General features: G+C 41.9%; 1 non-coding gene across 1 annotated transcript; it reads right to left on the bottom strand.

Annotated features, from left to right (window-relative positions):
* Nucleotides 1–15,381: 15,381 nt before the first annotated feature.
* On the bottom strand, nt 15,382–15,509 carry LOC114692163. Its single transcript, XR_003734358.1, has one exon. It is a non-coding gene; the product is annotated as a small nucleolar RNA SNORA40 (small nucleolar RNA).
* Between the last annotated feature and the right edge of the window lie 237 nt (nt 15,510–15,746).

Genomic DNA, 15,746 nt, shown 5'->3' on the forward strand with positions numbered 1-15,746 from the left:
TACTCACATACCAAGTAAGATTGGACAATGAAGAAGGTTAACCTCTGTATAATAGATGTTGGAACTTAAATGTTAATTGTCCCTCTCAGGCTCATGTGGACACTTGGTCCCCAGATGGGGGTGTTGCTAAGGGAGATTGTAGAAACTTTATGAGGAGGAAATGGGTCACCGGGGGCAGGCCTTGAGATTTCATAGCCTGGCCCCATTTCCTGTTCACTCTCTGCTTCCTGGAACAGGATAGATGTGATTGGCTGGCCTCCTGCTCCCGTTGGAAGGATCCTTTCCCACCATCATTTTCCCTGCTATGATGGAATGGGACCTCTTCATTCTGTGAGGCAGAATTATCCCCCTTCCCTTAAATTGCAGCTCATCAGTATTTGTTTGCAGAAACATGAAAAGTAACAACACAATATGTTTGCATGTCGAGCAAAGAAGCCCAGGGACTTCAGTCAGTAGAGTTGGAGTTAGGTCTCAATTTGCTGCAATCAGAGTAACCTTGGAAAGCTCACTGAACCTCAAAATATCTGGCTCACCCATGGGAATGGATGGAAACCTAACCAGCATGATTGCTGTTTGTCAATGGGATATTCTCTAAGAACATCCTTTAACATACTTTGATTTCTCTTGATAATGTACTTGCTTATTATCATTCACTGGACAAAGTAGTCTCAGGTAATTGTGCCTGTTAGGTTTCTTTTTTGTTTTGTTTTGTTGGAGTTTTGGGGTGTGTGTGTGTGTGTGTGTGTGTGTGTGTGTGTGTGTGTGATTGTGTGATTTGTCACATGCTAAAGTAACCTGGGTAGAGTTAACCACAATAGAAAATTTGTTTCTACTAGGCTGGCCTGTAGGCAAGTCTGTAAGTTATTTTCTTGATTGATGATTGATGTGAGAGAATTCAGCCCACTGAGGGCAGTGCTACCCCTAGTTCTGGATGGTGTAAGAAAACAGACCAAACAAGTCATGGGGGAAAAGCAATTCCACAGTGTTCCTCCATCACCTCTGCTTCAGTTCCTGCCTTCAGGTGCTCACCTTGAGTTCCTGCCCAGACTTCTCTGAGTGATGGACTGTGACATAGGCTGTGTAAGCCCAATAACTTGCTTTCTCACAAGTTAGTGTAGTCAGTGTTTTATCATAGCAACATAAAACCAAAGGAGCCAGATAAAGGTGAATTTCAGATAAACTCTGTGTGTGCATGCGCATGCGTACATGTGTACTTACTGTAACTGCAGTAGTTTGAACAAGAACTGTCCCTCAAAGGCTCATGCATTTGAACACTTGGTCTCAAGTGGGTGGGTGGTGCTATTTGGGTAGGTTATGAAACCTTTCTTGCTGAATGAGTACCTCATGAGGGCAATCTATGAGAGTTTATAGCCTTGCTCTGCTTCCAGTTAATTATCTGTTTTCTGTGTATAATTGAAGATGTGATGATCTCTCAGCTTCCTTCTCCAGACACCTACTACCATGCCTGCCTTGCCATTATGATATCTATCTATCTATCTATCTATCTATCTATCTATCTATCTGTCTGTCTGTCTGTCTGTCTGTCTGTCTATCTATCTATCTATCTATCTATCTATCTATCTATCTATTTATCTATCTATCTCTCTTTCTTTCTTTCTTTCTTTCCTTTTTTCTTCCTTTCTTTTGTTCTTCCTTTCATTCTTTCTTTCTCTTTGGAACCATAATTGAAAATAAACTTTTTTCTTCTATAAATTCTCTGGGAACATTAGGAGAAAGAAATGGCCAAGCCAAGGGGGAGAGGCTTTTCAGAAAGGCTTCTCAACCATAGCCATCTGGTCACTGAGGATTTCTTGCCCTTATTGTTTTGATTTTCTTGAATATTAAGGGTTCTGGGGAATATTTACTCTTCTGGCCACCCCTCTGGGTTTTCTGTATTTCTCTGACACTGCCACATACATCAGAATATTATTATTCTCCAGTATATACAGTTATGATCTTATCTTTCCCATTAAATAGTGTATTAACTTAAGGAAGGGGCTTATATTTATTTTGAACATACAATACCTGTTTTAATGTCTTACACATAATAGGAATTTTGAACTATTTTATAAATGAAGAATTGTAGCTCTCTCCTCATTCTGTGTCTTCATGTTGGGGAGCTTTGCTTGTATCTGTTGTGTAAGTGATGAGGGCCAATAGACAAGTCAACACTTTTGTCTCCCAGATCAGGCCTTTTCCATTTGACATCCAGATCAATGCTTCAAAACAAACTATTGGCTGCCTCCACTGGGATTCCCATGAGCACCTCAAATGCAGTATGCCCCACACTCAATACATCATCTTCTCCATATAGGTTATGCCTTGGCTGTAACCTATAACCACTGCAAGAAAGGCGGGGTCCTTGCAGACCACTTCCTGTCCTTCAGACCCTCATCACAAAGGCCTCTCATGAAAAACTTTGCAAGAACTTTTGAAAGGAAAGTTCTTATTCGGTTGGTTTGGCCTGGGGCCAGAGAATGGGTGTTTTTTTAAAAAAGCACTCCATTCGATTCAGCAGTATTTATAAACTGATGTCCTATAAAACAGCCCAAGTCCTAGCAACAGCTTCCCTGTATAGGCTTACTATTTCTATCTGAAACATGAAAATACCCCATCTATCTCATATTGACGATTTTGAGAGCATATTAGCTTCTGACCTAAAATATTATTTTTCTTTATGGAGACTTTTCCAAAATAAGCTTATTGTTCTCAAGTATGGTTTTAGGATGACCACCTCTACCTTCCCATACTTCCGAACAACACATTTCTCATTGTATAATGGAAGTTAGTATAATATTTTAACAGTCAGAAATAATACTTATTTGGTACATTAGTTACCTTTTCTACAAGTTTCCTCACCTAGATGCTAGAACCACTATTAATTTAAAACAAAATGAGGAGAAAAAAATAAAAGTATTAGGCTATTTTGAGTGTCGGTATACACAGACATGCACATTTGCATGCGTGCACACACATACATATGCACACACGCACACAAGCACACACACAAACTTACATTTGTATAGTCTTAAGGAGCTACACTGTTCTCAACTTACCTATAATCTTGCTTGCAACAAGCCCAGACTTTAGCTTAATTGTAAATAGTCAACAAATGCTCCCCACACCCTGTGCTTTTAGCAAGTGGACAATTTACCTCCTATCTCACATTACACATCAACAGTAACTCTTAAAAAAAACTTATAATCAGTGAGAAAAAAAATTTTCTAAACTTTTTAAATGAATGCTTTGCCCAGGGGTAAGACCTTTTATACCATTTTAGCCAAGAGCATATTTCTCTAGACAAATTGGCTGGCTTCTCCTTGAATTCTTCTCAGCTGAAATTGAGGCAGTCTTATTATTGATATTATCTGGCCATTTTTTATCCACACATTTTGTTTCACTGGGAAGAAAATTAGATTACATTAGGTTGTGTACAACACAGAGCTTCAAACATTCATCCTGTCAAAATAATTTCTTAATTAGTTGTACAACATACTTTTTTCGAGACAGAACTTGTCAGAAAAACATCCCGCAGTGGGGAAAGCTTAACTGAATTCATTCTGGGGATTTTAATAAGACTGCATTCTGCCTTGTGCATGGAGGAGGAAGGAAGTAATTGTCTGCCAATTCTTGGCTTCCTCAGAGACCCACCTCAGGAGGGAAAAAAAAATTCAGGTACTTTTTTATAAAGAAATCTCTTACATTTTTGTTACAAAAAAAAGAATTCATGGGTCATTATGTTGAGTTGGGCTGGGTAGAAGATCTACTGAAAAATGTGTTGAAGGTAAAATAAAACCATAGCCCTCAAAAATAAAAATCCATCCGTGGATTTGTATAAAATGGACTGTTGAAATCTAAGAACCCAATTACAGGACACTGCATTTTGGACTGCAATGCATTTAAAATATTTTCCCTCGTGTGTGCTTTAAAGATGTGGCTTGATCCCTTAATATCAAGCATAACAGATCAAAAGTTTGGGGTTTACAAAACAGAAGATTGGAATTTTCAGCCTGCTTAGTGATGTTTTCTGAGTGATATCAAGAAAGCCAGTTAACTTTTCCACACCTCCTTTTCATTTTTTTAAGCTGTAAAATAGCCACAGAATTCTTGTGAGAAGTGAATGTCATCATGGCTGCCAAGCCTTGAAAAATCTAAAGCAGTGTGCACATGCTCCGTCAACTCCCCGTGTGCTACTCTAGGGCAGGTGCTAGATTAGACCGGTACATTCAATCTCCACAAATAAGGAATGAAGTAGGACGTCTTGTTCATATCTTTCAAGTGATGAAATCATTTCGAAGAGTGACTAACCAGTGTCCTGAGTCAAGCATCTAAGAAAGAATGAGGCTGAAAAAGGAACCTGTGCCCCAGACCCACCCTACCACTTTCTTCTCACATCTTTAACCGGTCCTAGCCCTCTTTATGTTTCTCTGATAAAATAGTGACAAAAAACCAACTTGGGGAGGGAAGGGTGTGCTTCAGCTTACACTTTTACATCACAGTCCATCATTGAGAGAGGCCAAGACAGGAACTCGGGGAAGGAACCTGAATGGAAACTGAGGCAGAGACCATGGAGGGACCCTGCTCACCAGACTGCTTCCTTGGGCTTGTGCAACCATTCTTGTACAACTCAGTACCACCTTCCTGAGGTTGTTACTACTCACAGTAAACTGGGTTCTCCCTCAAAAGTCAGTAGTCAAGAAAATGTCCCACAGACATGCCCACAGATCAGTCAGATAGAGGCGATTCCTCAGTTGAGTTCCCTCTTCCAAGGTGACCCTATTTTATGTCCAAATGACAAAAAAACTAATCATCATCTACTCTTACTTCCTCACAACTGAACCTGCCTGTGCTTTACTAAAAAGCAGAGAAAGAGCCCAGAATGAAGCCCTGGGCTGACACACAGCACAGGGGCCACCAATGGGTCATAATCTTCAAAGGAGCCATTGAAGCATTGTCACCAATTATCAGCATGAAGTCTGTCTTAGGGTTTCCTTTGCCTTGATAAAACACTATGTCAAAGCAACTTTTAGAATAAAGGGTTATCTCATCTTCCAGCTTGTAGTCCATCATCGGGGGGCGGGGGGTGTCAAGGCAGAAACTCCAGGCAGGAACCTAGAGACAGAACTCATGCAGAAGCCCTGGAGGAATGCTTCTTACTGGATTGCTCTCTATGGCTCACTCTGCTTGCTTTCTTATACCATCCAGGACCACCACCAATGGGTGGCACCACCAACAATGGATTGGATCCTCCCATGTCAATCACTCATTAAGAAAATGTCCATAGGCTTGCCCACAGGCCAATCTGGTTGAGGTATTTCCCCAATCAAGGTTCCCACTTCCAAAATGACTGTACCTTGTGTCGACAAACAAACAAGCTAAAAACTAGCCAGGATAAAGATCAGAGGAGCAGGGCTCAGGTGTTGAGTGTCATTACAACAAAAGTAGTCCAATGGGACCCTTGGTATTCAGGCTTTGACTTCCACAGCTGACCTACTTAAACTATAAGCAGCTTCCCCCCTTGCTACAAACCAATATGGTGGCTACAATGTAATAAAGTATCCTACCCATTCATATAATTTTGGGTATTTATCTTGTGCCAGGACTCTGATGTATACCCTGAGGGATATTCAGAAGTGAGGGCATGATCCCTGACCTTATAGAAAACAAAAACCAACATCTCTCTATCATATACCTATCTACACCCTATTTGTCTGTCTGACTGTTTACCTACCTACCTAGCTCACACAAAAAAAGAGATTACAGTACACAATTAACATTTTAGAGACCAATGAAAAGGCAACATAGGGCAGTACATGAGTAGCCATTTGTGTGTTAAAGCTAATAATATGTTCTAAGAAGTGTGGATGGAGACCGTTCAGGCTAAGAATGGTAGAATGGTCAGGACATCAAAGTAACCCTTGATAGCACACCAGCCATTTTCATTTCCTTCCATCTAAAGCAGAGCATCTGTTCTTCACTCCTTGAAATATCTTCTGAAACACATCTATTGCCCGAAGCTCCTTGATGTACAGGTAAAGGAACCAGAAGATCACATAAGACCACTGGTCCCATCTGATAATTCAATAATATACGGATGTATTCCTGCTTCTTGAGACCCCAAGAGTTCTTTCATCTTTCAAATGGAAATGGGAGACCCTTAAAAACTATGAAGTCCCCTCACCTCTGATGTCATATGACAATTTAATTCTAGTATAGTTGAGGAAGTAGTTTCCATTCTTTCCTCTCTCATAGGTAAGAAAACTTGAGAAACCGAAAGGAAAGTTCCTGGCAGAATTCAGCTTCAAACTACTATTGTCCAGCTCCAACTCAGCCTAGTTTTCTCAGTGACTAAAAACTACACTTGCAATCTATCAGAACCATACTGAAATGAGGTCATGCATGTCAGGAAAAGTAGGAGAAACCATGAAAGAAGATCATTAGTGTTGAAGAAGCCTCCAACTGATGGGCAACAGCAGTGATGTCTCCCAACCCTAGGAAGGTGTCCCTTCAAGACAAAAAAAAAAAATGAGGTGTAATCTTTTATTTTTGAAAGAGCCAAGATTCTCACTGAGAAGACAGACTTGCTTCATGACACTACTGCATGCTGTTGATGGTGATTTCTAAGTCAAGAGCCAATGCGTGCTGCAGAACAGAGCTAAGGCAAGCTGTCAAGGCCAGGTGGGAAAGGCAAAGCCAATGACCAGTGGGGATGACAGGAGGCTGGAAAGCCTGGAGTGAGCAGGTGGGATGCCCAGGCTTGGGAGCACAGTGGGGGCATGGCCAGGCATAGGAAACTAGAATAGCAACAGAAGAATCAAATCCCAGCCCAACAACTCCAAGCCATGGGCTGTTCTAGCAGACTGGCTCCAAAACCAGTAAGGATGCAGGCAGGATGCACTCTGTCATGTTGAGACAATGCTTGGGTCGGAGCACTACTATTGCTTTTCAGAGGCCACACTCCCGAGCCTCCCACCTACACACATCCTCAGAGCACAGCCTCTAATTCCAGAGAATCCTCCATCCCAGGACCTGCATTGTAACACAACAGCACCATAGAACTAGGTAGAACTGGTGATTTGGGGTTAATTCCTATGTCTCAGGTTCACATTCAGAACCCCGAGTATAACCAGAAAAACTTCAGGAAGGGTCATGGAACCATGGCAGAATAAAAGTCCAAATTCTATTATTTTCTTTTAGAACAAAGCCTATTGAGTTAAATATATTTTCAGATATCCTACTAAACTACTAGGACCAGGAAACCAGGTCTGTAGTCATTTCTCTTATCTAGAACTGTTTCTTTCTATATAGAGAGACTGATTGGCTCAAACTTCACTTTTAAAACAAAATTAATATTTGAAACCAGTTTTGAAATAAATGCTACAGAGTATCTGTATATCATTTTCTCTGTTTTCTGTAATATTAACATATTATAGAACTATCATACATTTGACAGAACTAAGAAACTAACACTTGACATCATTACTAAGATATAGATTATATTCATATTTCTCCAAATTTCATTTTGACTCTTAAATATCATTGTTTGAGATATTAAACACCTGTATTTCTAGTGCCCAGGAGGATTATAGGTCTAAGCCCAGCCTGAGATGCACAGAGACCCTGTCTCAAAAACTTAATCAAAATATCTATAAAAAAAATGTTCTGACTGTAGATAATTACACGTAAAAGCCAAATAAAGGGATGGAGAGATGGCTCAGCACTTAACAGTGTGTGGTGCTCTTGCAGAGAATCTGGGTTCAGTTCCCAGAATCTGTAGAGGAACCTCACAACTGCCTGTAACTCCAGCTCCAGCAGATCTGGCACCTTCTGGCTCTGTTGGCACCTACACATATGTCCATACGTGTGGTACACACACACACACACACACACACACACACACACACAAGTGAATAAATCTTAAAAAACAAACAACTTTATGGTTTAATTCATTAATGTCATGATAATTACTTTTTAAGAGGTTAATAACAGTGTTGGAAACAGTTTTTCTAGAATTTTATTTTCTGTTGGCAAATGAATAGAAAATTATGAATACGCATCAGTTCTGCTTTCCACACTTATTTTGAATAAAAAAAAATGTGAGGTCTTTTGTTTTTAATTTTGGATGTACATGCCTAATTTTAATAGAAACTTGGTATTGAACTTGGGGCTTTGCTTATGCTAAACATGTGCCCTACCATTGAGCTATCCCTCCTGGGTCTTACAGAATTTCAAGGGGCTATTTTAGAACATTTACCCTCAGAAAATATTCAAAGGAGAAAGATGTCTATCAGGGCTTTCAGACTGGGGACTAACAGAAGAAGCTGTGGCTTCTAGGGACTAAGCTGATTATAATCATGAGATGAGGATAAGGATGGTTTTATATTTCATTCAAATGATGGCCATCTTCTGGTTGCATCCACCAAAGTGTCTCAGAGTCAAAAGAGAGAATCCTCATGTGGCAAACTCATGGCGTCTACACTTGGCCATGTGTATTTCTGTGGTAGTCTTTGCTTGATTCATGTTCATCCAAGTATGGGTAGTATGGTACCACACTAAAAAAGCATCTTATTTAATTATGTTAACCAGAGTATTGCAATAATAACCCCAAGACAGGAAACCTCATGTTTTTTTTTTTTTAATCCATTTTATTTTTTCCTTATTTTTTTTATCCACGCCATTTCTTTGGAAATCAAGTATTGATCATTTTGAAGGTGAGGAAACTGGTAAAACAGAATGATTAGCCAAATACTTGATTGGAGTACTTAGCAAGCCCCTTATAAATGAACATCAGCACCCCAGCACCCCAGTACCAGCACAAAAAAAAAAAAAAGGCAATGTCCTGTCCTCTGCAGTCATTTGCCTTGTGTTTGGGGGCAGGGTCTCTCACTGGTCGTGTTAAACTGGCTTGCCAGCAAGTCTCTGAGATCCTCCTGCCTCCACCTCCCTGGTACTGGGATTACAAGCATGCACCACCATGCCCAGTTCTTGGAATCACGTCTTCTGCATGCCTGGACAGACTAAGGTCCTCATGCTTCCCTGACAAGCTCTTTGCTGATGAAGCCATCTCTCTATCTCTCGCCTCCTCAACCTCCACATCATTCAAACCTATTCTCAGGACATTTGCACCCTGGCCACAGAGCTGAGATGAGGCCATCTGAGACAGAAGTTTAGTAGTGTCGTTCTCAGAATGAAGCTCATAGCTATTCATTTTTCATCACTCGGCACAATATCCGAGATAAACAACTTGTAAAGAGGAAGGTCTCAGTCCGTGGTTGTTTGTGCTGTCGCTTTGAGCCTGTGGTGGCAGGCCTATTCACCTCACCAAAGTGAGAAGGCAAAGAGGAGGAGAGGAAGGGCCCACGATCCAACATCCACTTCAAGTGCATTCCCCTAAACACCAACTTCATCCAACTTGGTGATAACTAAAGGTTGCATCATGTCCCAGCCTGGGGAGCTGGAGAAGGCTCCGAGAGTCAAGTGTTTGCTATGCAAACAGGAGGACTTGAATATGGATCCCCAGCACCCACCTAAGAACTGATCAAGACAACACTTGTCTGTATCCCCATCCCTGTGGATGGAGACAGATAGGTCCCAGGGGCTCATTAGCCAGCAGGTCTAGCCAATTGGTGAGGTAGGTCTGTGTTTGGTAAAACCTTGTCTCAAAAATCAAGGTGGAGAGTGATTTTTTAAAAATGACACCCAATGTTGACCTCTGGCCTCCACAGTCTGTACACAGCCACATGAACACATACATATCCACCCTCTTCCTCTCTCGTGCACATATACACAGTTTTTTATCACTCCTCACTTGTGCCACAGGATGTGGACCAAGCCTTCAACACACAGGCCTTGAGGGGACATGCAAGATCCGAACTGTAGCAGAGTGAGCACACAAGCACCTGACCCCACCCAGCTGTGTGTGCATCCGCAACTGCTTGTTTTCCTTACCTGGCAGCACCCAGGCTGAGAACCATCAACATTTCCAGTATAATTATCCCGCTCAGCTGATGCTCCCCCTTCTAGCTCCTTAGGTAGGAAAATCAGTGTCAATTGCAATAAAGAAAGAAAAAGGAGATGCAGGCAACAGGGAAGGAGGAGCCATTGTGCAGTTTTTAAGAATTTGAATGTTATCATCTAATATTTAGAAGCAGCTCAAAGACCAGCGGATTTTTCCTGGAGCGTGGGGGTAGGCTGGAGGACAAAGCAAAAACCCAGAGAAGCCTTCCAGGGTTTGTTTTTTGTTTTTTTTCAAAGAGGTTCTGGGAACAAATCCCAAACCCTTCTGACCCATCCCAGTTCTTTTTCTCTTCCCTGGAAATATTAAAACAACAACAACAACAAACCCCAAAAAACAAAGAAGAAAAACAAATACATCTGGACAGTTTACAAAGTCCTCAGAGGCCAAGGAGGAGCCTTAACAAGCACTCGGTTTGACACATTTATCTTCAGGCTAAGTTACTTCATTCAAGGTTTTAATGTTTAAATAAACTGCTGCCCAAATCAATAATCTACAAAATCAGTCACTCGGGGCAAGGTCTTCAATTCTGCTGCCCCATTTTAAGCTGATCCATATGGTGAGCAGAGGCATTTTTATAATTTTCAGTCAGCTCTAAGCAGCCCTTAAAGTGTAGTAGTGAATTTTCAGTAAGGAAAATACAACCAATCTATGACCATCAAGTCATAATAACAATACTTATTAATACATAGTAATGCATAGCATAACTGAGGGGCTAACCCTGGTTGGCTGCAGTGACTCCACAGTGACTCCATGATAACCACCATGGACCCATTTCTTTAACATAAACAGAATAATAGAACCTTTGCTTCACAGGGCCATTCTTGTATCTGATACAGAATACAGGAAAGTGACTTGATCCTATTTATCACAGATTTTCAGGAAACATTTAAATCACTGTTCTCTGAAGGAAGTAGGATTCCTAAGGTCCTGGAAGTTGATTTTGCTTCTGTCTGAATTTGTCCCTTATCACCTTGGTGGAGAGGCTGCTCTGTCTTCCAATGAAACCACAAGTTCCAGAGGTTTAAGGACAGGCTGAGCCTGGTGATCGTGAAGAAAAGGAGACCAATGGAGGGAGGGGAGAGAGGTAGAGTCAGAAAGAGGGGAGGCTGCCCATCTATAAGATGTAGGCCACAGTATGACTTACACTATTGCCATGGGAACCACAGTATGGTGCTGAGCAGAGTGATGGCTTATTTATCTTTGAAAAGGGCACTCTGGTCAGGAAAAGATCAATGGGGCTCCCAGGGAGGAAGTGACTGTAACATGGCAGGTAGAATTGTTCGTGTTGCATAGTTCCAGAAAAGTCGGGTACACAACAGGTGTGGTGAGCACAGGGAAATTCAGGTTTTGTTTCTCTGGAGATGTCCCCTTCCTCCGTCCTTTTTCCCCTTCCCTCCCTTCATCTCTCTGCCTGTTCATGTGCTGTTATAAGCAATACATGGCCCCCCAAACCCTTCATTAGGGCCTCAGCCAGACCAAAGCAACACTTCCACCAATGTCCATTTGGTGAACCTGTTAGGTTAATCTGTTAGGTTATTCCCACGGATGAAGGGTTACTTGCCAATCTCAGGTGAGAGGGTCTGACAATCCTCCCCAGCCCTTCCTTCTGAGAAGGAATGCCAACCAGCCCTATCAAGTGTTCACAACTGCTCTGCTGAAGGTGGCAATGGCTGTTCGACTCAGAAGCCAGCATGTCGCATATCATGTGTTGGTCGTCACTGCTTTGACCACCGTAACAGCAGATGTCGACAGCTTTAACAATCATTTCTCCTGCTAAACTTAAAGTAGTTGGCATCTGAGCCTTTATGCACCATGCCAAACTGTTCCTAGTCTATGCTTTCCTATTCCTCACACTGGAGAGGAAACAGCTCACCCAGGCAGTAAAATGGGGTCCCCAGGGAGTGATGAGGGCCTGATGTGATGGCAGGGTGAGTCACAGTCACAGCATGTAGTTCCAACCAGTGTTGTTGTAGATACAGGAATGCCAATGTCTGTCCCAGTGAGGCAGACCTCAGTGGCATGAGCCTTGATCGGCGTCTGGGTACAATGGACCTCACTAAAGAGAAAATGGAGTGTCCATACACAATTAGCCTTCCATTAGTAGTCAACCCAGGGGCACAACAGCCCTCTCATGCAAACGGCCTCTCAGTGTTTGGCATCCTTCCTACACTCACAGGCTGCTTGAAGTCCACACCAGCAGAGCAGAAATCCAGGAAAAACTAACTTTGAAGAGAATTTTGAGAAGTTACTTTTCCCTGGGAACTTTGAAATACATCAGATAGAAGATCTTCCAGTGTTAGGAAAGCATCGAGCTCCTTTTGGAAGGACATCAAGAGAAAGAAAGTACTAGAAGCAGGCAAAATATCTATGGCTCCCAAAAGAGGAAGCACAGAGAAATCAGAGCCAATACCTCCCTGTGAAAGTTACTGCAAGGAAAATAATTCAGAAACTTTCCAGCATAGCCTGAGAGGTCGTTATGTTCCTAAAACTAAATGAGAGTCACAAAGAGGGAAGGAGCCTGTGCTGAGGCTTGGGTGCCACAGCCAACTGCAAACGGCACCCAAGGCATGAAATGTTCTATGCCAAGAAACCCTCAGCTCCACCTCGCTTTCCATACCATGGCAATGGAAGGCATTGGCAAGGAGAACTGGGGCAAGGAGTGTTTTGGAAGTTCGTGGGTAGCCACATTTCATCTGATATTTGATGTTTGTCCTTGTTTTCTGCCACTAAAGTAGAATTTCACAGACGACATAAACTGTAAACAGGAGATCTTAACCTGCTCACAGTTCTGGAGTTTGGGAAGTCCCAGAGCATGGTGCTTGCTTCTGGAGAAGGCTCAAGGATATGACCTAATGTGGAAGACAGGCAAACGTGCACACATAGAATGGAAGGAAATCAGGTAGAACACATGCTATCTGTCATGCATTCTATCCAGGTAATAGTAGCACTAATCATCTTAGACAGCCCTCCTGTGTGTATTGACATGTGTATGCAGGTGCCCAAAGAGGCCAGAAGGGGGTGCTATATCCCTTGGGGCTAGAGTTGCAGGTGTTTGTGAGCCACCTGATATGGAACCCTGAGATCAAAACCCCAGTTTTCTGATAGAACAGTGTCTGATTTTAACCGCTGAGCCATCTCTCCAGTCCCTCATCTCATCTCTTTACACTATCAGAAATGACATCTCATCAGGGATTTGAGCCAATTAGATCACACCATTGCTCATCTCCATTTTTACATCTTGTATTCCTGACTACCTGCCAAATGTTACTTCAAAAAAAACCCAGCTAGACCTGAGTTTTTATGATGTCATAGTATCAAGACCTCTACCTCCAATGCATGCATGCAAGATACACACAAACAGGCATTTTTCCCAGACTGATAAAGCCAATGTATCATGTGTGGGTCCTTGTCAGACCCTCTCACCTCTCCTGATAAAGGAGCTCAGTAACTCAGGCCCAACTACACCCCAGTCCAGTGTCTGAAACAGCACCTCCACAGGAACTACAGTAGTACTTCAGAACTTGTTAGAAACATGAATTAGATCCCCTCCCCTCCACCTCCTCTTTGCCCCACTGCCCCCCTTCCCTTCCTCCTCTGTTTCTGTTTAAAAAGGGCAGGCCTCCCACAGGTATCAACAAAACATGACATTATCAAGTTGCAGTAAGACCTTCCCTTGTATTAAGACTGGGCAAGGCAATCCAGTATGAGGACTAGGTTCCCAAGAGCCAGCCAAAGCATTAAGGACAGCCCTGCTCCCACTGTTAGGAGTCCCACAAGTAGACCAAGCTACGCAACTGTCACATGTATGTAGAGGGCCTAGGTCGGTCCCATGCAGGCTCCTCAGTTGTTGGTTCAGACTCTGTGAACTCCTATGAGCCCAGGTTAGTAAATAATTAAATAAAAAAAGAAGAAATCCAGAGAGCATTAAGATTTGTTTTATGGCCTTTTATGTGGGCAAGTTTTGAAATATTTCTTGAACATGTAGATATATGTTTCTATAGCAGATAGACGTAATGTTCTACATGCAACAATTAAGACAAGAGTTTAATGTTTTTGGCAATTATTTTACGTCTGTACTAATATTTTACATGCTTGCTTTATTAGTTACCAAGAGAGCTTTTAAAGGCATCCAGGATGAAAACCTGCCAAATGTACAACAGAACGAGAGAATCCTGATGTAGATGCTTTTTTGCTTTGGTTTGGCTTTGCCTTATTTGTTTTGTTTGTTTAGACTCTTTTTGAAGAAAGAAAGAGAAATAACATGAAATTAGATGAGGAAGTAGGGATGATCTAGAGAGAGTAGGGGAGGAGAAACAAAATGATCAAGATATAGTATATGGAAAAAATTAAAAAGAAAAAAAAGAGAATGAAAAACATTCCAGTTCTAAAAAGAAAAACTCTGAATATTGGAAGAACCAAGAGCAACCCCACTGAATACCAGCCTCACATTGAATACCTGTATCTTTCTGTTGCTGCCTTGACCCAAAGAAAGGCTGGAAGAAATAACAACAACAACAACAACAACAATAATAATAATAATAATAATAATATAAAGGTGAGAAAGCAAAGGTGGAGGATGAGCCACAGAGAAGACTCGGGCTTGTCTGCTGAGCACGCTGCTCCAAAGCCAAAGTCCAATCCAAAAAGCTCCTGCAAAGGAGAACAAGGGTGCTGGAGAGGATGGGGAGAACCCTGCTGAAGACAGAGACCATGCACAGACAACAGAAGGGGCTGTGGGTGCCAGTGTAATGAATTTGGATATCTAAACGTCTGGTGACTGCACAGTTTGAAATATAATTTTCATAAAATGCATAAAAAAGAAACATGAATTACAGGGTCTACCTCAGACACACAGATTCAGACACCTTCAGGAGACCCAGGTTTTGTTTGAAGAAAGCCAGCCTCTGAACCACTACCACCCATGCTAATCTCAGGGAACTACTGCTGTCATCACAGAAGTGGAGAGTGGAAGGCCGATGTTCTCAATCATGCTTGCAATCGGTATGCCCTGGAGAGCGTTGAAGATGTTTTATGCTACCTTTTTTGTTTCTACTTTGCTTTTATTTCATTTTGTAAAGATGTATTTAACGCTTATGTGTATGAGTGTTTTGCATGCATGCATGTGTGTGCACTATGTGTGTGCCTGGTGCCTGCACAGATCAGAAGAGGATGTAGGATCACCTTGGAACTGTCATTATAGGTAGTTTGAGAACCACCATGTGGGTTCTGGGAATCGAATCTGTGTCCTGTACAAGAGCAGCCAGGCACTCTTAATCAATGAGCCTCTCCAGCCCTTTATTTTGCTTTATTCTTAGAATTAATCTCATTATCAAATACGTCATCACTTTGGCCTTCTTGAATATCATATTCCTTCTTACAGTTATCAAGACTCATGCTGAGCAATGAATTCTGGGTTGCAAGAGGATTCATTTTTATGCCCATCTTTTATGTTTTTTTTTTTACTCTTTCAACAAACATGAACACAAGCACTATATTTTGTGTTTTCTTGCCCCAGGAAAAAAAGAAGTTTGAGTCCCTTAGGAGAAGGATGAGGATGGTTCTGGAGAAATTGAGTCTGAAAAGACTTTCTTAAGCCAAGAGGGAATCTATGAGGCAAAGAGAGTCACCCTCTTAAGAAAAATATGGACATTGAAAAAGTGAGTGGGGTAAGACACAAAGCCAAGCTGTGAGGAAGGGGAGGTCTGCATGATGCCTAAGAAACGTAAGT

The sequence above is a fragment of the Peromyscus leucopus genome, chromosome 7 (genome assembly GCF_004664715.2).
Source record: "Peromyscus leucopus breed LL Stock chromosome 7, UCI_PerLeu_2.1, whole genome shotgun sequence".
Taxonomy (NCBI): domain Eukaryota; kingdom Metazoa; phylum Chordata; class Mammalia; order Rodentia; family Cricetidae; genus Peromyscus; species Peromyscus leucopus.